At 44.1% G+C, this 25,460-nt stretch overlaps 1 protein-coding gene across 12 annotated transcripts in view; it reads left to right on the top strand.

Annotated features, from left to right (window-relative positions):
• Positions 1-25,460, top strand: part of LOC105466343 (activator of transcription and developmental regulator AUTS2) — a 1,205,160-nt gene that overhangs the window by 927,079 nt on the left and 252,621 nt on the right. The window lies entirely within an intron of this gene.

Raw genomic sequence — 25,460 nt, 5'->3', positions numbered from 1 at the left:
GGGTAAAGATTGGGAAATTTTATGGCTGATTTTCATGATCCTGCTAAATCATGTGGTCACAGTAGATGAGTGAAGAATGAACACTAGAAAAAAGTGTCTTTTTGGGCCAGGCGTGGTGGTTCACGCCTGTAATCCCAGCACTTTGGGAGGCCGAGGCGGTTGGATCACAAGGTCAGGAGATCGAGACCATCCTGGCTCACACGGTGAAACCCCATCTCTACTAAAAAAAATACAAAAGATTAGCCGGGCGTGGTGGCGGGTGCCTGTAGTCCCAGCTACTAGGGAGGCTGAGGCAGGAGAATGGCGTGAACCCGGGAGGCGGAGCTTGCAGTGAGCCGAGATCGCGCCACTGCACTCCCGGCCTGGGCAACAGAGACTCCGTCTCAAAAAAAAAAAAAAGAAAAAGTGTTGTTTTGTTTTGTTTTGTTTTGTTTTGTTTTGTTTTTGAGACAGTCTCACTCCATGACCCAGGCTGGAGTACAGTGATGCTATCTCAGTTCACTGCAACCTCTGCCTCCTGGGTTCAAGTGATTCTTGTGCCCCAGCCTCCTGAGTAACTGGCATTACAGGTGTGCGCCACCACATCCAGCTAATTTTTGCATTTTTAGCAGAGACGGGGTTTTATCTCTGTTGGCCAGGCTGGTCTTGAACTCTTGGTCTCAAGTGATTTGCCCGCCTCATCCTCCCAAAGTGCCGGGATTACAGGCATGAGCCACCATGCCCTGCCAATAATATATACCTCTTTTCACCCATGTAGTTACTGCTTATGGACTTTTCTCCATTAAAAAAAAAAAAATTAAAACACTAAAAGCCTTTATTGACACTGTTTGCTCTTTCTTTTACATCTACTCTGTATCTTCTTCCTAATTAAGAATGGTTGGGAACCTCCAGTGTCAAATAGAAATGGCAGCATCAACGAGGTTATAGAGAACTCTGATGTTCAAAGGACATGGCCATGGAAAATCGAAGGAAAGACTCTAATAAAGTTAAAAGAAAGTTTCAAGTTTGTTGGGCCCAAGGACTCCTGAAAGGATAGGATTAATGTGTTTTTTGAGCCAAGGTTCTGCCCTTGAAAGGGAGATCTCTGAGCTTTGAGGAGCTGGTGCTGCATCTGTTAAAAATGTATTGGATGGCCGGGCGCGGTGGCTCAAGCCTGTAATCCCAGCACTTTGGGAGGCCGAGGCGGGTGGATCACGAGGTCAGGAGATCGAGACTATCCTGGCTAACATGGTGAAACCCCGTCTCTATTAAAAATACAAAAAAATAGCCGGGCGCGGTGGCGGGCGCCTGTAGTCTCAGCTACTTGGGAGGCTGAGGCGGGAGAATGGCGTGAACCCGGGAGGCGGAGCTTGCAGTGAGCCGAGATCACGCCACTGCACTCCAGCCTGGGAGACACAGCGAGACTCCGTCTCAAAAAAAAAAAAAAAAAAAAAATGTATTGGATGGAATTAATGGTGAGCGTTGCCACATCCCTTCTTCCCAGCCCAACTGAGAACCAGGGAACCAGTCATTCTGTCACAAAATGCTTAGAAGTTATATCCAAATGCCAATAAAACCCAGTTAGAATTTAATATAGGACATAAATAGAGTGTTAAATGTGACAAACTAACTTTGAGATAAGTCTCAGAGCTCAAGTTTCAACAGAAACAAAACCTTTTATGGACAAATAGCTTCACATCTCATATGCTACTCCCAACAACTCATTTAGATGAATGATACAGATTCTGTCACTGTTTTATAGATGGGGGAAATTAAGACATAGAGCAGTTGTGACTTGCCTGACGACACACAAAGTTAGTGACACTGGCAGGGTTCTGCCATATCACTTTACTTAATATGAGCAGCTTCTATTTGATTGGGTGTTCCCATGAGGAAGGGCAAAGGAAGCTGCCTATGAGGAAGGGCAAAGGAAGCCATCCAGGGAATCTGAATTGCCAATGAGGCTGTTAGCTGAGTCTACTTTTTAAAATAACTTCATCATGATATAATTTATGTATCATAAAGTTGACCCATTTTTAAGTGTGCAATGCAATTAGTTCTTTATATATTATAAATACGAATTCTTTATCAGATACGTGATTTCCAGGTGTTTTCTTTCAGTCTATGGCTTGTCTTTTCATTTTCTTAATGGTGCCTTCTGAAGGATGAAAGTTTTCTATTTCAGTGAGGTCCTCTATCACTTTTTTTTATGGTTCATGCTTTTGCTGTTATGTCCAAATTCAAGGGAATGTTTTTTTAAAAATAAGTATTATCAAGTCTTGTTCTCTCTCTTTCTGACACACATACATACACACACATGTGAGCAAGCTTAAGGTCCTGCATCCCCCAGATTTCATCTGAAATAAAACCCAAGTCTGCTGCTGTGGCCCACGAGGTCTTCCCTGATCTGGCACCTGTGCCTGGTCTCTCCTCAGCCACATGTTCCAGCCTCACTGGCCTCATTTTGTTCCTGGAAAATGCTAAATATGTTCCTTTATCTGGGCCTCTGCTTCTGCTGTTTCCTCTGCCAAGAATGCCGTTCCCAGCAATTCTTGTGTCTGACTTCCTTCTTTCATCCAGGTCCCACCTTCAGATATCACGTGCATCATGATCATGCCTTAGATTATTCAGGAGATACTTATTCTACTACAAGAGCCCTCTTCCAGCCAATAAAAAATACCCTTTTGAAAAATTCCTTCACAGTACTTTCTGAGATTATTTTGACTTTTTAAAAATTTACATGTGAGCACTGCAGAGACTTTGGGTGCTCACTGCCCCTTTCCTGGCACCTTGGGCAGTGCCTGGTACCAATGAGCGGCTGGGTAAGTATTTGTGGAATGCTCAATGAATGTTAAACTGAAAAGCAGTTCAGAGATCAGAGTCACTGTTTAGAGAAAATTCTTTCCCAATGAGCCTTTCTTTGTCAAACTCATTTCATTCTGATCACTCCTGTGTTTCCCCCACACTTGGAGAAACAATCTTTATGGTGCTTCCTTTCATTTTTTATGCAGATGACCTTGCATTGGTTTGTGTTCTCTTCTTCCTTGGAAGTTTCCCACCCCACCCCGAGTTAGGAAGTTCCTCAGGGACAGAATCCATGTCATCTACTTTATCTTCTTTCCATGCCTAGCAGATGCTAGGTGTTTGGTCACTGAGTAGATGAATGAATATATGTCCCTGACCTTCACCCTTGTACCTTGAATGGAGAACAGAGACCCCAGGCTGTGTGTACTTTTCATTTCTGGAATGAGGGTTCTTGTACATCCCTTCATCAGTTCTGGACATTTATTCTCAAGACTAGTGGAGGCACAACAGCAAAAGACTTTGCAGATACAGCGTGTGAAATGCCAAGAGGAAGAAGTATTGAAAGCAGGAGTTGCATCTTGCCATGTGATGTGAATACCTTTCTGGCACTGTGACAGTGTGCAGTGGAATACCATGTGAGACCAAACAAGGGCCCAAGTCACCTGCAGCTCTGAGATGCCTGCAGAAATCTGTGGAAAACTTCCCAAATGCACTAGACCCCAGTGTTTTGATGATGTTGATGGTTCTCTGTTGAGTTTTTTAGTTTCTGTCAAAATGTATTATCTAAACTCTTTACTCAGTCCTACCTACAAAATACACTTTCATGTTTCTCACTAATCACTTTACTACTGAAATAAATTTTACTAGACCACTTTTCCAGTGGACTTGGATTAGGACATGAGAAGTATTTGTCGGCACCTATAGGCAGACTTGGTTGCAATGTTTTACTTTGATGCCAAAAGTAGGGGAAGGCCTTAGACCAATAGCATGGCATTTGTTATTTTAGTTTACCATTCTCCCTCCAAATGGGCCATTTCACTGAGAGTGGGGCTATCTTGCTGCAGCTTGGAGTCAAACACACCTGGATGTGATTCTGCCTTTGCCTCTCAGAGACTCAGTTTCCTCATCTATAAAATGAGGCTAATAGTACCCAGCTAGATAGGGCTATTGAGAGAATCAAGTGAAATAACATATCAGATGTTCTTATTACAGTGGTTAGGTACAGAGTAAATATAGAATAAGGGATAGCTTTATTATGAATATTAATATGATTATTAGCATTATTATTGCTATGGCTGCCACCAGTATACCAAGAAGAGAAATGCCACTCAAGCAAGGACAACTCAGTAGGTGTGATATTTAAACCAACAGAGAAATCAGTGCATTTTTACTTATTTATACCATTACCTGGTTACATAAAAGTTTTATGGCTGTTTCTAAAAAGAATACATCAAATAAATTGAAGTGAACACAGAAAGAAAAACATAGCGACTAAGAAAAAAAACACAGATATAGGAAACTTTTTTTTATAATTTCAGCTTTCATTTTGGATTCAGGGGGTACATATGCAGGTTTGTTACTTGGGTATATTTTGTGATGCTGAGATTTGAGGCATGAATGATCCCGTCACCAGATACTGAGCAGAGTACTCAATAGGTATTTCTTTAGCTCTTGCCTTCCTGCCTCTCTCCATTCCTCTAGTAGTCCCCAGTGTCTGTTGTTCCCATTTTTTGGCCATGTATACCAATATTTAGCTTCCACTCACAAGGGAAAATATGCAGTATTTGTTTTTCTGTTCCTGTGTTAATTTGGTTAGGATAATGGCCTCCAGTTGCATCCATGTTGCTGCGAAGGACGTGATTTTATTCTTTCTTATGGCTGCTTAGTATTCCATGATGTATATGTACCATATTTTCTTTATCCAGTCCACTGTTGATGGGCACCTAGGTTACTTCTGTGTCTTTGCTATTGTGAATAGTGTTGCAGTGAACACATTTGTGCCTGTGTCTTTTTGGTAGAACAGTTTATTTTCCTTTGAGTATATGCCCAGTAATGATATTACTGGATCAAATGGCAGTTCTAAGTTCTTTGAAAAATCTCTAGATTGCTTTTGCTATGGAAAACTTAAAGATCATGTAATTGCCACAACTGAGTTTTAGATTTTAAACTGAGATTCCTGGCAGCCAAGGTCAAATTCACTGCATAATTAATTAAAGAATGAGACTGCCATTTCTTCAGGACTCAAAGCTGCTTCTAAAACTAATTTCCAAGATAACTTTCTTACCTGGGACTTTATGCAGTGAACAGTATTCCAACAACATGTTCTCCTCAAATGCAATAACAGATTTTTTATGGCTGCTTTTCTGGTAGCACCTTTTTGATAATAGCAAAGCAGCGTGACATTAAAATACAATCCAGTGACAGCAGTTCTGTGTGGGGCTAAGGTAATATGGTCCTAGTGTGTAGCTGTGAGGTGGTCAGACTTGATCCAGGGATAGAATGTAGAGTGTTTTGAAGAATGGATGAACTGCTTGTCCTTCAAATAATCTTTTGTAAATATTGCTTTTCTCAGCTTGCCTTTTGATAGGAGTTGAATAGCAGACAGTTTGAGATTGTATTCTCTGACAAAAGCCTGGTGTGTTTGTATTCTCTGTTCCTGGTCCAGGGCAGAGCCTTATGCCTTAGAAATCAGAAGTACAGGTGGTAAAGTTGACATCTTATTGTAAAAATTGGACTCCTGCCTGAACGGAAGGCCATTCTCCCTCTCCCTAGGTGGAGCTGCAGGAATACTTGCAAGCAAATCTAGACTCCTCTTCAGGAATCAGTTTGGGGGGTCTAGTGTGACACGCAGATGAGCTCCTAAGCAAACCCTGCTGCCCTGGGCCTTATTCAGTAGGTCTAAACTGTAGTGCAGCCCACTCTGGTTACGGGTAAATCCAGAAGGTAAGATGGTGCAAGGACAAGCTCTAGCCTACAGCTGGAAAGTACAACGCACCACGCCCCACAGCACACTTTGAGAGACACCTGCCCAACAGGAAGGAGCCTGCCCTGGAAATATCACCTGAGCGCTCCTGGCGAAAACTGGTGAATCGCCTCTAGAGGGTGGCTGCCCTATCCCAAGTAGTAGAAACTGTAATTCCTTCACACGAGTCTAAGCAACATGATTTCTTCATAAACCTGGCAGATCAACTGGCTATACAATTTTCTCTTAAGAAATTAAATGAATTAATCTGTTCAGTGAAGTTATTTGAACAAAACAGTTACATTTGGAGACAACGCTACTATTTTGGTTCGCTGTAGTTACTGTAGAGCCATTCTTTTTTTTTTTTTTTTTTTTTTTTTGAGACGGAGTCTCGCTCTGTCGCCCAGGCTGGAGTGCAGTGGCCGGATCTCAGCTCACTGCAAGCTCCGCCTCCCGGGTTCACCATTCTCCTGCCTCAGCCTCCCGAGTAGCTGGGACTATAGGCGCCCGCCACCTCGCCCGGCTAGTTTTTTGTATTTTTTAGTAGAGACGGGGTTTCACCGTGTTAGCCAGGATGGTCTCGATCTCCTGACCTCGTGATCCACCCGTCTCGGCCTCCCAAAGTGCTGGGATTACAGGCGTGAGCCACCGCGCCCAGCCTGAGCCATTCTTTCTGACCACAGATGCCAAGACCATTTATCTATTGACACTAGTTTATGTCAAGGTCTATAAGGAAGAACTTGTGTTAGGTAGAGAGAAAATAATAAAGCAGAAAGAAACCATGCAGATGATCCAGTACAATCTTCACATTTTCCAGAGGCCTGGAAATATTTCCCAAAGCCTGGGGGAAGCCCTGACTCTCCCACTTACAATGGTCATTATTCCAAGTGCAGACTGTTTCCACCATATGGTTGGCCAGGTGTGTGTATTAGGGAGAGATAAAATAATAAAATGAAGGTGGCTGTTGGACTCCTTAGCATCCAGGGGCCTCATCCGCATTGGTAAATGTTCATCTAGTTCGAATTAGGACCTACATGGCTACGTTCTGGTGGAAGAGCTCTCAGTTGCATTAAGCTCCCTGGCAGAAAGAAATGGCCTGGAGGCTGCTTCCTCTCAGGTGAGAAAGGGTCTTCCAGGACTGTTAGAACAAAAGGCATCAGGGAAGTACCTCTTAAGCCTGTCCTGTGAAAGTCAATCCAGCTTCTTGGCTTTCCAGGCAGCCTCACATTGCCTTGACTATTACCCCAGTTCATTAAATGTTAATGGGTTATCAATATAGGAAGAGTAATCCCCTGAAGTCCCTTTAATATGTTTTATTCTTCCTCTCAAATAAATGATTGATTAACATCAATAGGAATTGTTCAATATATGCTGTCTGCAAGACTCCTTGCTCCTTGAGGCTTTCTCCTGTGGTTTATAGGCCAGTGCAGACGCCTCGACGAGATCTTAAATAGAGAGAGTGGTAAAAGTTTATGTCAGCTAGTCAGTGAAATGGAGGTGGGGAAGGATCTAATGAGTGCACTGGCTTGAGGATGATGGCATTTTCATAAATCACACTGTTCTTTTCCCTCGTGGTCGGTCCTGCTTGTAGAATCATAGTATCTTAGAGATGGAAAGAGCCTTGAGGTTATTTTTTCCAGCTTCCCATTCTTCAAGAAATTCTTTCCATATCCTTCCTGACAGACAGTCAGATAGCACCTGCCTGTACCTCCAGAGAGGGGCCTTACCTTCCTCCTGAGGCCCCCTTCAGCTCCTCTGCAGTTCTGCAAGTGGAAGATTTTCCCCGTTCCATCAGTTCTCGTAGTTCCTGTTCCTTTTCCTCATGACTCAGGTTAAAGTTGTAATCTTCCATTTATTTGATTGACTCTCCTAAAAGACTGGGGCCCTTTCCGTTTTAGCTGACCATTCCACATGGTGCCTGGCCCATTGAAGGGACTCAGTGTATATTTGTTGAATGAATGAATGAATGAATGAATGCACTCAAGTTTAGAAATTCCAAAAAGAACTAGGAAGAGATTACATAGCATGAAAATGAAAATAGAGTATTTTTTTCCCCAGATACCAGCTTATCTGCTCCAGATGACTTTAGGGTAAATATGGAGGAAGGAGTGAGGGGAAGCACCCAGGAAAAAGTGATGGGTTAGGACGGAGCAACATTCAGAGCATGGGAAAAACAAAAGGATCTTGACTTTTAATGTAGCCTGGTAAATATCATTGAGATTTGGCAGGACCAAAACTGAGCATTGGAAAAGGGATGATGGAAAAGTCTTCTCTGTGAGGAAAGGGGCCTGCTTGTGGAGAAGATGAACACCTGCATGGAGGTTCACAGAAGTGAGAAGGCTGGCCTGGAGGAGAGTACTGGAGTGAGAAGATGAGCACCTCCAGCCTTGGGTCAGTCACAAAGGAAGGACAGAGGCAGGAAATAGGAGCATCTGGACAGGGGACCCTAGCCACCACTCACAGCAGCTCATCTTCTGGCGGGAGAGGGTTAGCTCCTGCCCAGTGTCCTCACGTACGAGAGTGGTGAGTTTCTAATGCATCACCTCTCACCACTCACCCCAAGACAGCTGCTCTTTTGAATCCTACCTAGAGAAAAAAAAATCACGACCCACGCAATTCTTGCTCTCTCTCAACCTCCCACATCTAATGAGTCACCCAGTTTTGTCACTTCATCCTTGGGATGTCTCTTGACATGCCTTTTCTTCCTTTCCACTAACGTAGCTCAGACCCCAGATTCTCTCTGGGACCATCACTTGCCATACACAGCTGAGTCACATAAAGAGGTTGCCCTTACACACCAGATATCTGCTCACTGTTGCCTAAGACACTGCACACTCTGCTTACATCCGTTTCTTCTTCCTAAAGAGTCCTTTAGTTCATCACCTGCTGCTTGCTGGCTGGGTTCTACATCATCTTCAAGATCCTGCTTCTGAGGCCGGGTGCAGTGGCTCACACCTGTAATCCCAACACTTTGGGAGGCCGAGGCGGGCAGATCACTTGAGGCTGGGAGTTGGAGACCAGCCTGGCCAACGTGGTGAAACCCAGTCTCTACTAAAAGTACATGAATTAGCCGGGCATGGGGCACATGCCTGTAATCCCAGTTACTCTGGAGGCTGAGACACGAGATTCACTTGCCTAGGAGGCAGAGGTTGCAGGGAGCCGAGATTGTGCCACTGCACTCCAGCCTGGGTGACAGAGCGAGACTCTGTCTCAAAAAAAAAAAAAAAAAAAAAAAAAATCCTGCTTCTATTCTTCTCTTCATGACTGCCCATCCAACTGCCCCTGCCCCCTGGCCTGTGATTGTGTTCCCATCTGTACCTTATCACACTCACCTCCATCTGCCTTATGTGTGCCTTTGAAGTTCCTGCCCTTGCCTCTTCTCTCCCCACACCCTCACCCGCCTCTGAATCTCTGAATGGTCGTAGTCACACTTGCTCCCAGTCAGCCCTACACCCCAGCACTGTGTTTTACATACAGGCTGCACTCATTGAATGTTTATTGACTTGAATGGGTGTTTCTTCTTAAGACATCAATTCCATGTCTTATTTTTCATGCTTTTCAAAATATTTTCACAGAGTCTATTTCAGATCGTTCTTGGTGCTGGTATCACACAAGCTGAGCTGCCTTCCTGGGGTTCACCCTTTGCTCTCCTTTGCCCATCTCCATTGTTCTAGTCTCCTCCAGAAATCTGTTGAGGTAACATCATTTCCAATGACCTCTGCCAATTTGTTCCAATGTGGGAATGACATGCTGATTTAAAACAGTTGACATGTACTCCAAAATGACTAGAAATGGTCTCATGTTTGAAGTTTCTGCTCATTGGTGGAAGTTAAAATTCCAATTTCTCCAGCAACATTTGATTAAATGTCCCTCTCCAGCATTGGACCTTCTCACTGATCTCTTTTGGGGGGGGGTTGAACCCCTGCCCATCTTCTCAGTATTTCAAGGGCACAGTCACTTGGCTGTAATAACTGCTCAAACTATTTACTCACCAGTTTTAAATATGGATCAGCCTGGTGTTTATGTGATAAAATTCTAGAATCTCCTTCCTTTGCATCTTTCTCTACCTGTGCCCACCAAGAAAAGGAGCTTTACCTCATAGCCATAGATCAAATGAAACAAAATAAATTTCTCACTTGTCTCTACCCTATGCTACCTTTTCCTTTGTTAAAAAGGGAGATAAAAGAGAAAAGAAAACACTGGCCTACATAAATAGCACTAAATATAAACAGTGGAAATGGGCTTCTGGGCTTTGAACTCTACAGGGAAGTTGTTATGGCAACCTAAAGTTGAATTCACTGGGGGCAAGTGTCAGTATTAATGAGATAAGATCGAACTTGTGACTCCAATGGTAATCGTATTCTCCAAGATTTTTCTTCTTACTGAGACAAGAAGCAAAGCCTTTATTTTATCAGTCACATCTAGATTTAGAATTGGGAGACAAATTGTGTGGGCATTGGGGCCTGGAGTTTGGTTTCCAGGATGAGGATTCTATTTCTCTGTTGAGAGGAATTAGAGCCACTCCTCACACACCTGCTTCAGCTATTCTTGTTCGAAGCCTATAGTTGTAAATTTAGAGGATGGGTAACATAGACCATTAATTCCCTAAAGAGAGTTGAAGTTCACTTAAACTTAAGGAATTTTTTTTTTTTTAACTGGAGTGTTACACAGATTTTTCTATAGGTATAAGGTAGTAAGATATAATTGATATTGTAACTGTCCAGTGGAGGTTAAGTTCCCAAGATAGTGACTGACCGTGGGTCGAGATTCCCCCAATGAAGAAGAAATTCTAAAATCTGAAGAGAGGGAGAAATGAAAAAAAAAAAAAAGAAAGAAAAAACACAGGTAATGGGAAGCCCTGGTTGAGGGCAAGAGGAAGGGGTTGCAGAGCACCCTGAGCAGGTACTGCCTGTGGAAGTACTGACTTTGACTTTAGAGGCGGAGAGGCAGAGGTAAGAGCAAGAAGTATGTAAATACTCAATGTGTTTATACTGCATTACTTTATTATGGAAGTAAGTAATACATAAAATTTGCATTATAGAAATAAGACTGAGATGCTAATCATTTTTTTCCTAAAGCTGAAAACATCTATAAATAAGGTTCAAATTTGGAGTGGTGAGCAAGGATCCACAGGTTAAGCAGACTTCAAGAATATACCATCTAGTGTTGGGCACAGTGGCACATGCCTCTAGTCCCAGCTATGTGAGAAGCTGAGGCAGAAGGATCACGTGAGCCCAGGAGATCGAGGCTGTAGGGTGCTAGTTTGGGGTTATTGTGTACTGTGATTATGCCTGAGAATAGCCACTGCATTCTAGTCTGGGCATCATAGCAAGATCTCATCTTAAAAAAAAAAAAAAAAAAGGAATATGCCATCTAGAAAGGGAAGAGTGATTCCCAGGGCACAAAGAGAGGGAACAAAAAAGTAAGGGTGGGCAAAGCAAATGAAGGAGGATAATAGCAACTAGAAAAACTTCTTCCCAAATGTTGTTTATTTGTTGAAAGAGTAATCTCATTCATAAACTATGCCCATGTATAAACACTATTGTACTAACCCAAGGAGACACAGGAGTGCTTCAGAACAGTAGTTTGTTGACTAATGCCAAAAAAAGGCCTGGACCCTCTCAAAATCCCACCACCACAAACATGTGAAAGAACTACTTCTTGTGGGCAGACCATTAAATGGAAAAGCCTAGAAAATACCAACGCTGCAAACTGAACTACTTTGCAATTCTCTCCAAATTCTGTCTTCACCTTGCTGGAAAAATGGAATAAAGAACCAAAATCAACAATAGCAGTGTAGATTACGTGTAATAAAGAGCTAAAAAATTTATGTATTTCATAGCTTACAAAGCCCCTTCATAAATAATCTTTGCAAAGCAATCATGTGAGCTAGGCAGGACAGATAGAGTGACTCTCGTTTTACAAATGGAGAAAGTGAGACTTGGAGAACCGACCAGACCTGCGAAAACTGTACAGCTTCCAAGGGCTAAACCTGGAACTTGAGGCCAGGCTGAATTCTCTGTATTCAGACCCTCTGCTCTTTCTATGGCAAAGTGCCTCAAGAAACCAGGCAAATCCTACCTATAAAAGAAATGTCAAATCATGCAGAATTCATATAAAATTACTTGAAAAGGCTCCTGCCTTTCATCCCAGGCTGTCCTTCTTGCTGCTGGCATATCCTGCAAATGTCACGGCTTCAGTACCCAGGGCTTTGCCAGAGAGAACATGTTGCCAGCCTGCTGAATGAAGGATGCGACTTGAGAAGCGGCAGAATTTGTAGAGGAACAATGGAGTTCTCCTTCTAGGGGGTGGGATCAGTGACCATAGTTCTCAGGGGGCAGTGATGAAACAGGGCTTTGTGTCTATTCAGAAATAGTATCCAGGACCTCACTTATTTTTGCTTTCCAAATAAATAAATATCAGAAAGGATAGCTGAGGTCAGTCTAGAAAATTAGAATTTGCTTGGGGGAAAAAATATGTTCTGGAAAAGATAAACAGTAGCTTGCAGTTTCACTGTTGGAACATTTGTTACAAGGTCCTGGTATTGATCTTTTATCGCCCAATTTCCACTGGGAGCCATGATGTATTACCACACTGGGAAGCACTAATGCAAGTGCGTGAATCAAGGGAGACTCTAGACAATATCTGTAGTGAGGCAGCATCCATTTGAGGGAGGGAAGATTGGGAAGGGGGTGTTGCTCGCTGCAAAATTCCAAGGGGAGTTCTGCGTTGCGCTGTGTGCAAATGCATATCCGTGCTGGGGAGTGTTATGGGTTTATGAGGAGAGTGATTAAAATTGTATCAAAGAGGCTTGTGAAGCTTATGGTTCAAGTTAACTGTATGAAGTAAACAGCCTTTAACGGCCTCCTGGGAGTGTGACAGATAGTCTGTGGGTGTTACGGCAACATGGTATTGGTGAATGTTCTGGCCATCCCAAACTAATCACCATCTGTGAGCGTGGGTCTCTGGGGAGCGTCTGGTGGTTGGACAATCATGGTAGTTAGCATTTTTAATCAGCTTCTGTGCAGCACAGATAGAAACCTTATGCTCAAGCCTTTCTTTTTCTGTCTGTGTAGAATTACTTATGATGATGACAACAGAGCAGACAAGGGTTTGGGTTGTGCCTCTGCAGGATACATTCTGTGGTTCTCTGCCTTCCCTCTTCCCCAGCCCCCAGCCTGGCCTCTGCTTATGGTCACTGCTTTTATTACTTCTCTTTACCACTAGCCAAAGGGATGTCGGGGAGGGGGGCTGTTTCTGGGTTCAGTGGGACATGCTGCCTCGGGTCAGTGCTTTGAGTTGGATGTTCTCTCTCCTGCTTTCCTCTCCTACTGCTTCCTTCATCACCACCAGCTCTAGCTCTGCCCCAACATTCACTCACCCGTCAGGCACCTACTTCTTTTTTCTTGTTCTTATTGTTGGGAAGCATCACTTGAGGCCTACAGTTGGATGCCCTGTAAGGGACCCAGGCACAAGGGGAGGTCAGCGGTACCATGCCTAGAAGTAGGCAGGCCTCATGGGTGTTTTTGGTCTGCAACAGACTTGAGCAGCTGTGACAGACTGTAACATCTCTAAAACTAAAAGTATTTGTGATACAGCCCTTTACAGAAAAGGTTGGCTGACTCCTGGGTTAGAGTATTCCTTATTCTTGAGAAATATTTGATCTAGCAAACTGTACTAAGATCAGACATAACTATCTAAATCAGAATATACATTTCATTAGGCCAGTTTATGCACATTTCATGGAAGGTAACTAATTCAGTGGGATGATTAAAACAATTTATTATAACAAAAGTATATGGAACTGCCTTTAATTAAAACTAAGATTTATTAAAGGAACAAAAGTAGCCAGGCCTGCGGACAGCTGGATCCTGTGTGTGAGGGTTGTCTTAGTCCGTTTTGTGGTGCTCTAAAGGAATACCTGAGGCTGGGTAATTTTTACAAAGAAAAGAGGTTTATTTGACTCATGGTTCTGCAGGCTTTGCAAGGATGATGCCAGCATCTGCTCTGCTTCTGCTGAGGCCTCAGGAAGCTTTTATTCGTGGCAGAAGGGGAAGAGGGAGCAGGCATGTCGTGTGGTGGGAGAGGGAGCAAAAGAAAGGCAGCGGGGTGAGGGTTCCAGGCTTTTAAAAGATCGGCTCTCCTGTGCTAATGAGTCAGATAGGAGAGCTGACTCATCACCAAGAGGACGGCACCAAGCCATTCATGAGGGATCCACCCCCATGACCCCAACACCTCCCACCAGGCCCCACCTCCAACATTGAGGATCACATTTCACCATGAGATTTGGAGGGGACAAATATCCAAACCATATCAAGGATGAAAGGAGAGGGTGTCAGTTAGCTTTTATATAACAACCCCCCCCCAACCTCAAAACTTAGCAGCTTAAAACAACTATTTGAAGTAGTTCATAATTCTGTGAGTCAGGCAGGTGATTGTACCTCTCTAGGCCAGCTCACCTGATCTCTACTGGCCTCTCTCAGTCATCTGTGGCCAGCTGGGGTTGGCTAGTCTAGATGGTTTTACTTATGTCTGGTGAATAACAGGCTGATTGGTCTGGGGGTGGTGCGGGGACTTGACTAGGACAGTTCATCTCTGCTCCATGTGGCTCTTATCCTTCAGTAGGCTAACCCAGGCTTCACTGCATGGCGATCTCAGAATTCCAAGGAGCAGCAAGAGAACAGGCCCCAATGAATATGTACTTCGCAAGCTTCCAGCTTGTATCACATTGCTGACGAGTCACTGGCCAATGGAAGTCACAAAACTGGCCCAGAGTTAACGTGGGAAGTGACCCCAAGGATGTGGATACAGGGAGGCATGACCAAATCAGGAGCCATTACTTCAACAATATCTGCAGAGAAGATAGGTTTCCTTCTCTTCATAAGACTTCTCTACCACCTTTCATGGTGCCTAGAATTTACATTACGGATTTATTCCTTTGGATCTTAAAGAGTCTGCAGTCTTCAAGAGGACCCCTGTTATATGAAGGTGTAGTTGTTCAAGCAAGACCTACCCAGAGCTTACCCGATAAGTGAGAACAGGGTCGATACCAGGGTATCAGACACCAAGGAAGAATATGAAAGGGAAGGTGAGAAGGCACCAGAAAAAATGAACTATTCCTGCATTCACGTATCCAACTACCTACAAGAAACCTCTACATGGCTGTTCAGGGGGCACAGCAAATCCATGCTGTCTCAGACTGACCCCATCACCTTGGCTTCTTCCTTCTCTCCAACATGGTTTTTCATTCTCGCAGCAAATACAGTGCCTTGTCTTGACCAGTGAAGATGGAGATGAGGGGAGGTGGAGGTAAAGGCCTGTAGAACAAAATGGAAGAAAGGGAATGACAGGTAGGAAAGGGTAGAAAATTATTGCCAAGTCTAAGTATTTAGGGTTCAACTCAGTAATTGATTCCATCCAAGTTTAAGACGGTGGACACATTCCTCTCTTTTTTTGGTTCCTTATCCTTTGCTTCCAATCCTAAAAGGATTATAGTCCTCGTTCTTGTAGTTGTGGATGGTTATGGCCAGAGAAGACCATAGGGACAGTCATGAAGGAAAGCAGAGGCCTCTCACTTGGGAGATGCCTCAACATTTTACTGTCTTCAAAGACAACAGCCCAAGTGCTGGTGCAGCCAGAAGGGAACCGGCCTTATTTATTTATTTATTTATTTATTTATTTATTTATTTAGAGACTGGGTCCCACTCTGTCACCCAGGCTGGAATGCAGTAGCATGAACACAGCTCACTTGCAGATTCAACCTCCAGGTCTCAAGCAATCCTCCTGCCTCAGCTTCCCTAGTAGCTGGGACCATAGGCATGGACTACCATGCCCAGCTACTTTTTAAACTTTTTGTAGAAATGGTCTCGCTTTGTTGCCCAGGCTTGTCTCAAACTCCTGGGCACAAGTGATCCTCACACCTGGGCCTCCTGAAGTGATGGGATTATAGGCATGAGGCACCATTCCCAGACCAGCCTGTTTTCTCATGGGTGTCCACTTTAAATCTGAACTCTGCCTCAAGTTGTATCTGTTGCTGAGAGAACCCTGGCTCTATGCTTTTCTCACAAAAGAGTTGTTCCAGACTGCCTTTAGAATGTTTTCTCCCGTGGCAGAACAGCTCTTTTCTGTTCAACTATCCCTTATATTGTAGCTCTATGCTGGAACTAGCTCCTGTTTAATGCTGCGTTATGAGTAAAGCCCTCTTGCTCGTAGGTGACACTAATAAAATCATAGAAGAGATCAAACGTAGAATCTCTGCGGATCCAGACCTCATAGTCAGACAAAGAGTTGAATGCTTCCATTGCTCTCCTAGCTTAGGCTGGAGCTGGAATTCACACAGCGACCAGCAGGGAGCTGGCAAGTAATGGCTGCTGTGTCCTGCTAGACCAGGGCCAGCCTTTAGTAGCAGCTGAGCGTGGGAGTGGTGGACAAGCTTGGCACCATGCAGCAGTGAGCTTCCTCGGGTGCTGGAAGTAGAGTCAGAGAACCCTTGTTCTGTCCACTCTGCCCACACAATGGTTGCCTTCAGTCTGGAGAGTAGTGAATGGCAATGAGTAATGAGTAAAGGGGGACCTTCTTCATAATGGCAGGGGCTGGAAGCCTTCTGGGTTGAATATTTTGTAGCACTGAAAGAGATGGCCCACTAAGAGGTCGCTCTGGTATCCCCTGTTCCCTGCCTCCACATCGGCAGGCTTCCAGCACCCCGCTATTCTGGATCTCAGCATTGGACAAGTGTACTAATGTTCAAGCAGAGGCCTGGGTGAGGTGGCCTCATGGTGCCCTGCTGGTTGCTGTCTTTTGCTGCTGTTTTACAATCCATGTACTCAAGGGTTGATTTCTGATGCCTGGGAGGGTTGGCACTTTGGAAAAGCCCAATGAGATTTTTACATTTGAGATTTTCAGCATGTCAAACATAGGCAAGATAGAATATCAGGGAGTTATTGGGAATATGAATTGTTTGTTTGTTTGTTTGCTCATTTGTTTGTTTGTTTTGAGATGGAGTTTTACTCTGTCACCCTGGCTGGAGTGCAGTGGCGCAATCTCGGCTCACTGCAACCTCCATTTCCCAGGTTCAAGTGATTCTCCTGCCTCAGCCTCCTGAGAAGCTGAGATTACAGGCATGTGCCACTATGCCCAGCTAATTTTGTATTTTTAGTAGAGACGGGGTTTCACCATGTTGGTCAGCATGGTCTTGAACTCCTGACCTCAGGTGATCCGCCCACCTCAGCCTCCCAAAGTGCTGGGATTATAGGCGTGAGCCACCGTGTCCGGCCTTTTTTTGTTTTTTAAATAGGCACTAGGGGAGCAATATCTTTACATTTTGTTACCTGTGAACACCCAATACAGGATCGTATAGGTAATAGTAATGGTGATTATGGTGATGGCAGTAATGATGATGATGATTTAGTATGATTCACCAACAGGTTATAAGACTTCAGAATGTCACGTACGGGTGAAAAAAAATGTATATTTTTTTGTAATTGTGGAGGCCTGCATAGAGTTGAATTGCTAGCTTTGTATATTGCCAAGTAAGATTTTTCTTTAAAGTATGAATGCCATAAACTATCACCATCTATTTCAAAAAAAAAGACATAATGTACCGGTTAAGAGTTCTGCTGTCAAATGAATTCTGATGATACCACGGGCTAGTAAGCTGTGTAACCTTGGGAAATTTAAGTAACTTCTCTGCCTCAGTTTCCCCATTGTGAAATGGAGATGATTATAACTGTAACTACCTTATGGGGTTACTGGCAAAATTAAATGAATTAATGGATGAAAGGCACTGAGTGCCTGGCACAGAGAGCGCTTGGTGCCTCTCATATTTTTATTGTTGTTACAAATACCAAAGAACAGGACATACATAATATTAGAATAAGTAACAGTTCTGCACATTGAAACTGAAAATTCACTGCATTGTTGTGTTGTTTCCTTTTTTATTTTTATTTATTTTTTTTGAGACGGAGTCTCACTTTGTCGCCCAGACTAGAGTGCAATGGCGTGATCTCGGCTCACTGCAACCTCCGCCTCCCAGGTTCAAGTGATTCTCCTGCCTCAGCCTCCTGAGTAGCTGGGATTACAGGCACCAGCCACCACGCCCAGCTTTGTATTTTTAGTAGAGACGGAGTTTCACCAGGTTGGCCAGGCTGGTCTCAAACTCCTGACCTCGGGTGATCCACCCACTTCGGCCTCCCAAAGTGCTGGGATTACAGGCGTGAACCACCGCACCCGGCCTGTTGCGTTGTTTTCATCTTATTTGGTTATAGGCCAGTGGTGATCTGGGAGCCACTGGTTGGGCCATACTGGCTTAATTAGTCTGCTTCTTTCCTCCACCAGCAAGACATGCAGAGTGTTACTGCTTTTCCACCCAATAAAGAGGGTGGTAGGTGAGAAAATAAAGAGCTATACTGTAAGCAGAGCAATTGGGTTTCCAAGGAGGGTGTGCAAAACAAACGATGTCAGTGTGGGAGTCGTCCTAAGGTTGAAACTGTCCCAAGGCAATACCTTCTACCCCTACTCTAGGTTAAAGGAGCCATAACTCTTTGTGGTTCATTCAAAAGTAGTTAAGAGGCTGGCACGATGGCTCATCCCTGTAATACCAGCACTTTGGGAGGCTAAGGTGGGTGGATCACTTGAGGTCAGGAGTTCGAAGCCAACCTGGCCAACATGGCGAAACCCTGTCTCTACTAAAAATACAAAAAAAAATTAGCCAGGTGTGGTGGCAGGTGCCTGTAATCCCAGCTACTCGGCAGGCTGAGGCAGGAGAATCACTTGAACCCAGAAGGCAGAGGTTGCAGTGAACCAAGATGCCGCCACTGCACTCCAGTATGGGCGACAGAGTGAGACTCCATCTCAAAAAATTAAAAAATAGAAGTAACTAAGAGTCAAAGGGCACCATTAAATAGAGACACAAAATGAAAGTCAGTGTTTTGTGCACCTTTGCCCTATGTTAGACCTTCTTAACATGTGGGAGCCCAAGTAGCCCAACCATGGTGGAAGAGAAGATTTCATGGCCTTTCTTGTTGGCCCTCACCATGAATATGCAGAGTAGGCACACCCCTTTGTAGAGAACTCCTTTAAGAAACCAGATTTAATGATCTGATGGTCTCGCTTCTGCTGATATGCTAGAAGCCAAGGGTTTTTTGTTTTGTTTTAGTAGAAGAATCAAAAGTAGGCCAAGCACAGTGGCTCACGCCTGTAATCCCAGCACTTTGGGAGGCCGAGGCAGGTGGATCACCTGAGGTTGGGGATTCAAGACCAGCCTCACCTACATGGAGAAACTTTGTCTCTACTAAAAATACAAAATTAGCTGGGCGAGGTGGCACATTCCGGTAATCCTAGCTACTTGGGAGGCTGAGGCAGGAGAATCGCTTGAATCTGGGAAGTGGAGGTTGCGGTGAGCCAAGATTGTGCCATTGCATTCCAGCCTGGGCGACAAGAGCGAGACTCTGTCTCAAAAAAAGAAAAAAAAAGAAAAATCAAAAGTAATAACAGAAAGGAATGTGTTAGTAACTGTAGAGTATTAGATGTATGTCTGACCTTCCAACCAGCTAGCTCTCTGGTCCCCAGCCCCACTCCAACCACATCCTCAGGTTCCCAGTTCAAAACTTTAAGGCCGCTGAAACCCAGGCTCCATGACATTTATATGTTGGTGCTCACGCCCAGCCACCCTGGAAAACAAGGGCAAGTATATGTTCCCCTCCACCTCCTGCCCACTAGTACCTACTATGTGATGTCTGTACATAGTAGATCCTCCATAAATCTGGTGTGAAACAAAATAAAAGCATGTGACCTTCTGTAACCAAGATCTGTGTAGCTACATCCATCCACTCCCAGTACTACAGCATTGGATTTTTGTTGCTATTTAATCAAAATTTTAGTCTTTTGGAATTAATTCTCTTTGCTTAAAATTAATTATGACAGGTTGTGTGTTTTACACACTGCTGAAATGTGTAAAGCAGTTGGGGAGAAGAGGGCCTCCTTTCCTGAGTTGATTTATGTTGTATATGCAAACTCTATTAATGTTAAACCATGCTTTTCAATGAAATTAAGACTTTCCAGCAAGCAGCTCTCTCCATTTTATTGAAAGATCCTAGTGACTGATACAAATTGTGCCCCTGTTGTATGATAGGAGTGGAGGATGTTGGACCTGAGAGATGTCATGCTTAACCCTTAAGTGAGAAGTAGTGTGTGATGTGGGAAAGTAACACAGCCCTCTCCTGTAAGCAGAAGTGGCTACTGAGAGCCATTGTATTACTACCAGAGAACCCTAAAGGTGAAATAAAGGAGGAAATGAAGGCAGGTGGGAAATTAAAGAAGGAGGAGCAGAAATGGAAGTAAGAAGGATGTAAAATTTCAGTATCTTGAGAAACCTGACTGCTGAACAGAATGTTTGGGCTGGAAAGATGAAGGATACATGGAGACCTGCAAGAACATGGAACAGCCATGACATGGGGGCTTTGTTCTTCCAAAGACATAAATGAGGCCAGGCATGGTGGCTCACACCTGTAATCCCAGCATTTTGGGAGGATCACTTGAGGCCAGGAGTTTGAGACTAGCCTGGGAAATATAGTGAGACCCATTTCTACAAAAAATTTTAAAAATTCGCCAGGTGTGATGGCGTGCACCTGTAGTCCCAGCTCCTCCAGAGGCTGAGGCTGGAGGATCACTTGAGCTCAGGGAATCAAGGCTGTGATGAGTCATGATGGCACCACTGCACTCCAGCCTGGGTGACAGAGTGAGACCCTGTATAAGAGAGAGAGTCTGGGCGTGGTGGCTCATGCCTGTAATCCCGGCACTTTGGGAGGTCAAGGCAGGTGAATCACCTGAGGTCAGGAGTTTGAGACCAACCTGGCCAACCTGGTGAAACCCCGTGTCTACTAAAAATACAAAAATCAGCCGGGCATGGTGGCAGTCGGCTGTAATCCAGCTACTTGAGAAGAATCGCTTGAACCCAGGAGGCGGAGGTTGCAGTGAGCTGAGATGGCACGACTGCACTCCAGCCTGAGCAACAGAGCAAGACTCCGTCTCAAAAAAAGAACAAAAAAGAGAGAGAGAGATAAATGAAAGATCTGCTCCTTAAAGCAGTAATAGCATAGTCTTTAATATCAGAAGGAACCGTTATATGTTTTATTTAAAGGTTCTTGATTTATGAACTTTGTACCTGTCCATTAAGGGTCTGGTTCTTGCATGGTTAATATGTGAACTTTTAAAATTTGTGCTTCTCATGCTTAAAGCATGATACTCAGCAAGGCTTCTGACACCAAACCTTTCCCATATTCCATTTCATAGAGCATTTCATAGAAAATGTTTCATAAAACATGTCATAGATATGTTCCTTTTCTTAGAACAGTTATATGTTCTTTCCTTTATCAAACATGGATTGAACACCTATTGTGTGCCAGGTACAGTGATAGGTTCTGGATGAACGAAATGGGTTTGTTTGTTTTTTCTGTAAGTCTTGGACCCCTTGGAATTAACCGCATGGTTAATTCCACTGGCATCCTTGGTAACATAGCCCCCTCTGGTAATGTAGCAGACCACAGAGTGACAGGTGGAGGGGACTGAATGATGAGACAGTCACCTGGGATTCTATGATTCCAGGCCCCTGATGCTTTGGGCTGGGGGAGTTGGCTGCTGCCATTTGTGAGGTAGAGTCGCAACCTGGTACAGCACTAAGAATCCATTTCCTTCTTCTCAATGACTCACTTCCCACCATCTCCAATTGCTCTTTGGTCGTAGTTACTACGTTGTCATTTGCCAGCAGAAACGACCGTGTTGTTGTTTGCCAGTTTGGGGCTTTCTGTCAACCTGAAAGACTTCCTTTTCTCCAGCCAGTTAGGTCTTGCAGATTTTGTTGTGAGGCCAACAACCAGACTGTGAACTGCCTAAGCCCCGCCAACCCTTCTTTGAAAAGCCCTGTGGAACTAGGTCATCGGGTTGTTGGATGGTTCTTACCCAGACTGTGCTGTGCTGCAACTTTTAATGTATACTGTCTATGGAATACCAAACTTGTTTCCAAACTAAATAGTTTCCAATGAGGGTTTAATGGGAGTTTTTCATTTGAAATAGATTGAAAACAAGCCATTTCCTACTCTCATTTCAAACAAATTTTGGTCCAATTATTTTCCTTTTTTTTAACATAAAGTTAAATGGACTATTCTGCCCATCCCTGACTGAGCTGAACCATGATTTCTCTTGATTATGCTTTTACGCTGCGAATCGCAAGGCTCCAGAGACATAATGGGCATCTGTGGGAGAGTGGCAGCAATTTTTAAAATCCTGCCAGTGCTTGTCAGCCTCCACTCTGGTGCCTGCTGTGCAGGAAGAAAGCATCCCACCAAAAGAAAAAAAGTCTGCCAACAAAACCAGCACTGCCCGCCTGTCCTGTGGGGGTTGGCACGGGGATGGGCTCCTCTCTGCAAATCTATGTAGGGTATATTCTCAGCCACTGAGGAAGCCCCATTTCCACCCAGGCAGCCCTGCTGCTCCCCCTGTTTTCCAGCCAGTAGCTTTCTGTGGTGTTGAAGGTTTCTTTCTCCCTTTTTTCCCTAGCCTCAATTTTTCTTGGTTTCACTTGGACTGTAGCCTCAGGGAAAGGAGCTCTTGGCACCCTACCTTCCACTTGGTCCTTTACCTTCAGCAGCCCAGCAAAATGGAAAATAAGTGTCTCAAAGTCCTTCTTGGGTTATTTGTCATTGTGATATTTTTGGTGGACGTGGTGGTCGTGCTCTTGGATTTGCAGAAGTTTACAGAAAACTCAGGAGAAGAAAAGGCTTCTTGCTACCATCCTCTCTCTTTGGGAAGGGCAGCTACCCCCCTAGCAGGTATATGGGGTGCCTACTGGGCAATGCCTTGGAATGGGAACAGCATCTTTGCTCTGTTACCCAGCAGTGCCAAGAATTTCACTGGGCCCACTGAAGAAGAAACACCCTTCAACCCAGCTACCATCGTAGCTGCCCTACCATTGTGTGTAGCCCAGGGGAAGCACACAGTGCTCTCTGGGTTTCTGGGGAAAGTCCATCGCGCCTGCCCAGGGCTCCTTGGTGCAGGAGCAGTCAAGGCTTCCTTGAGGTTGAAGATCACAGGCTCTGTTTCGTGGCTCCCCACTTGGGTTTCAATTGATTCATGGTATTTGTTTGGGAGGTGCTCACATCCTCCTGCAAGTACCCTGTAGAGAGGCTTACTCTGAGAATGCAGCTATATCTCAAAACATGACTCCACCTCTTCCTGCAAAATCCCGACTGTGGTACAACTGCCAGTACCTCCCTTTGACCTTGAGAAAGGTAAAGCACAGAGGTGGTAGGTGACTTTGTTAGCATGACAGAATGTCAGAGTTGATTAGCACTCACAAAATGTTGTCTAATGCCAGCCTCTGCCTTTGTAAATGTCTTCAGCATCACCAGAGAGGGATTCATCTGGCCTCTGCCTGAACTTGTGCTGGAAAACAGTTCTGAGCAGGCACCCCATGGAAACCTCTAATTCATGCAAAAGTCCCCCCATACAAAGTGGTGAAGTCTGTTTCTGTTGCTTTTTCCCACTGCTGCTACCCCTCCTGAGTCCACGAAATCTAAATCTAGTCTCCTTTCTATCTCTTTTCCCTCCAGGCATTTGAAAGCAGGTACTTATTCCTAGCTAAGCTTTCCTTCTCTAGGCCTGCTTTCAGGTCTTTCAGCCATCCCTTATACTGCTTGGTTTCCCAGCCCTGCAACCTTCTAGTTGTCTTTTCTAGACATGTTCTGATTTGTTGTTCTGTTTTTTCTGAGCTCTGAGGTACCCAGAATGAGGTGAGAGACTGTCACAGCCCTTGACAGAGACCCATGCCACCTTTTAGTGGAATTGGCTGTTTTGATAGCCTTATAAGGATCCTTCATTTTTTTCCAGTTTAATCGAGTCTTTCTTCACATACATTACTGTTCACCGTATCTGTTCCACGTATATGTGTGATTTGTCATTATTGAACCTATGTGCAAACCACATTTATTCCTAAAGATCATCTTATCAGGCTAAGAAGGAACATACTCATTTCTTTAGTCTGCAGAGATATGTTGGATCTGTGTTTTATGATCCAATATACTGCCATTTCCAGTTTCACATCATGTGCAAATTCAGCTCAACCACTATGTGCCAGACATTGTGCTGGGCCTGGGGATATAGCAGGAAATCAGACAGCACAGTTGCTTCCCTCACAATTTATTGGGAGGGACAGACAATTGACTGTGCTTCTCCAATCCAGGGTGACAGCACAAAACAGGGGAACTGCAGAACCGTGGAGGAAAGGTGCTTCACAGACTCAGGCTTTCTAGAAAATGTGATATTGTGAGAAGCTGGCCAAGGAAAGAGCTAGGGATTAAAGTCTGAGGTAGGCAGAACTACATATGCAGTGTTTGAAAGGTGACAAAAACAATGGTGTCTTCAACAACTTATCACCAGGTAATGCTCCTGATCCTCATCAGTGGCCGATGTGAATGTGGAACCTAATAGGATGAAAGAAATTACCATTAGAGGCCTTCATCATCTGCCTTCGGGCACATCAAACATTTATGAACTCACCTAATTGTATTTTTGTTACAGCCACATTTCTCTGCCTTGACCACTTGAATTGCATGTGAAAATGCATTTATGTCTCACTGAATACAGATCTGTCCTATGTCATTGCTCAAGTTTACCAATCTATTAAAAAAAAAAAAAAAAAAAAAAAGACTTGTTCTTATGACTTGTTCTTCATAACCCAGGTTGGCTTTGAGTGATCCTAAAAGTTTCCTTCCTTCCTGAGAGTTCACTAGCTCTCTTCCTAATAATCTGTTTTATTTTCCAAGTCATTGGTTAGCATAGTAGGTTGGCAGAGTTGCACCTAGACCCCAAGTGTCAACTCCTAGTCTAGACATCTTTCCTTTCTACTGCTCGCTCTCCCTTAGCTCATCTTTCCAGAGCAGACAGACACTACACAAGGTTGTTTTAAGAGCAGCTGGTCAGTCCCTGCAACCAATGTAGGAGGCAGCAAGCAAGGCTTGCAGTTACCCTACAGAAAATGCAAAGTGGAGTGTCCTCTTTCCAGGCACTGGCACAGGCCTGCTATGTGGCATTTCATCTCCTTAGCAGGCCTCTGGGGTAAACTTCATGTGTTATACTTTATGGTTAACAGAGCCCCCTGCTATTCATTGTCTCCTTTATTTCTCAACTAACCCCATGAAGTCAGTGGGGAAATATTCTTGTTCCCATTTAGCAGATGGGGCTCAAAGAGTAGAAGAGACGTGCCCAGAGGCACACAGTTATACTGAGCAGCTGAGCCAGGTGTCTTAAATCCAGGTTGTCTGACTTCTGGCGCCCCAAGCTGACTTCAGATTTCTTTCCTTCTTATATCAATGATGACATAAACTCCCTGACCTCTCCCTTCTCCAGAATGTTGCCTGGGTGATTGGGTAAGAGGATATAAATAGTAAGTGAAAAAAATAGATTAAGTTCCAAGCACTAAGGGGCTGAGACAACTAGACACTGTGGCAATGCTACAGACCTTTAGATCATTTTTCTGACACTCTCTAGCTAAAAAGGAACATGGACAAGTGACACCCAAAAGTCCCTAGGCTTAAACCAACTGTCTTGTGGAAATATAAGGCCAGTATGAGCTATTCTGAGCAGGATGACAGGATTGGAATTCAGTAAAGTTTTAGATGGACTTCAAGATCCAAATAGGGGAGGAGTATTATAAAGAGCTCTG

This window comes from Macaca nemestrina, chromosome 4 (assembly GCF_043159975.1).
Source record: "Macaca nemestrina isolate mMacNem1 chromosome 4, mMacNem.hap1, whole genome shotgun sequence".
In the NCBI taxonomy this organism is placed as follows: Eukaryota; Metazoa; Chordata; class Mammalia; order Primates; family Cercopithecidae; genus Macaca; species Macaca nemestrina.
Note: the sequence above shows the minus strand (reverse complement) of the source record. Positions and strands in the feature narration are given on the sequence as shown.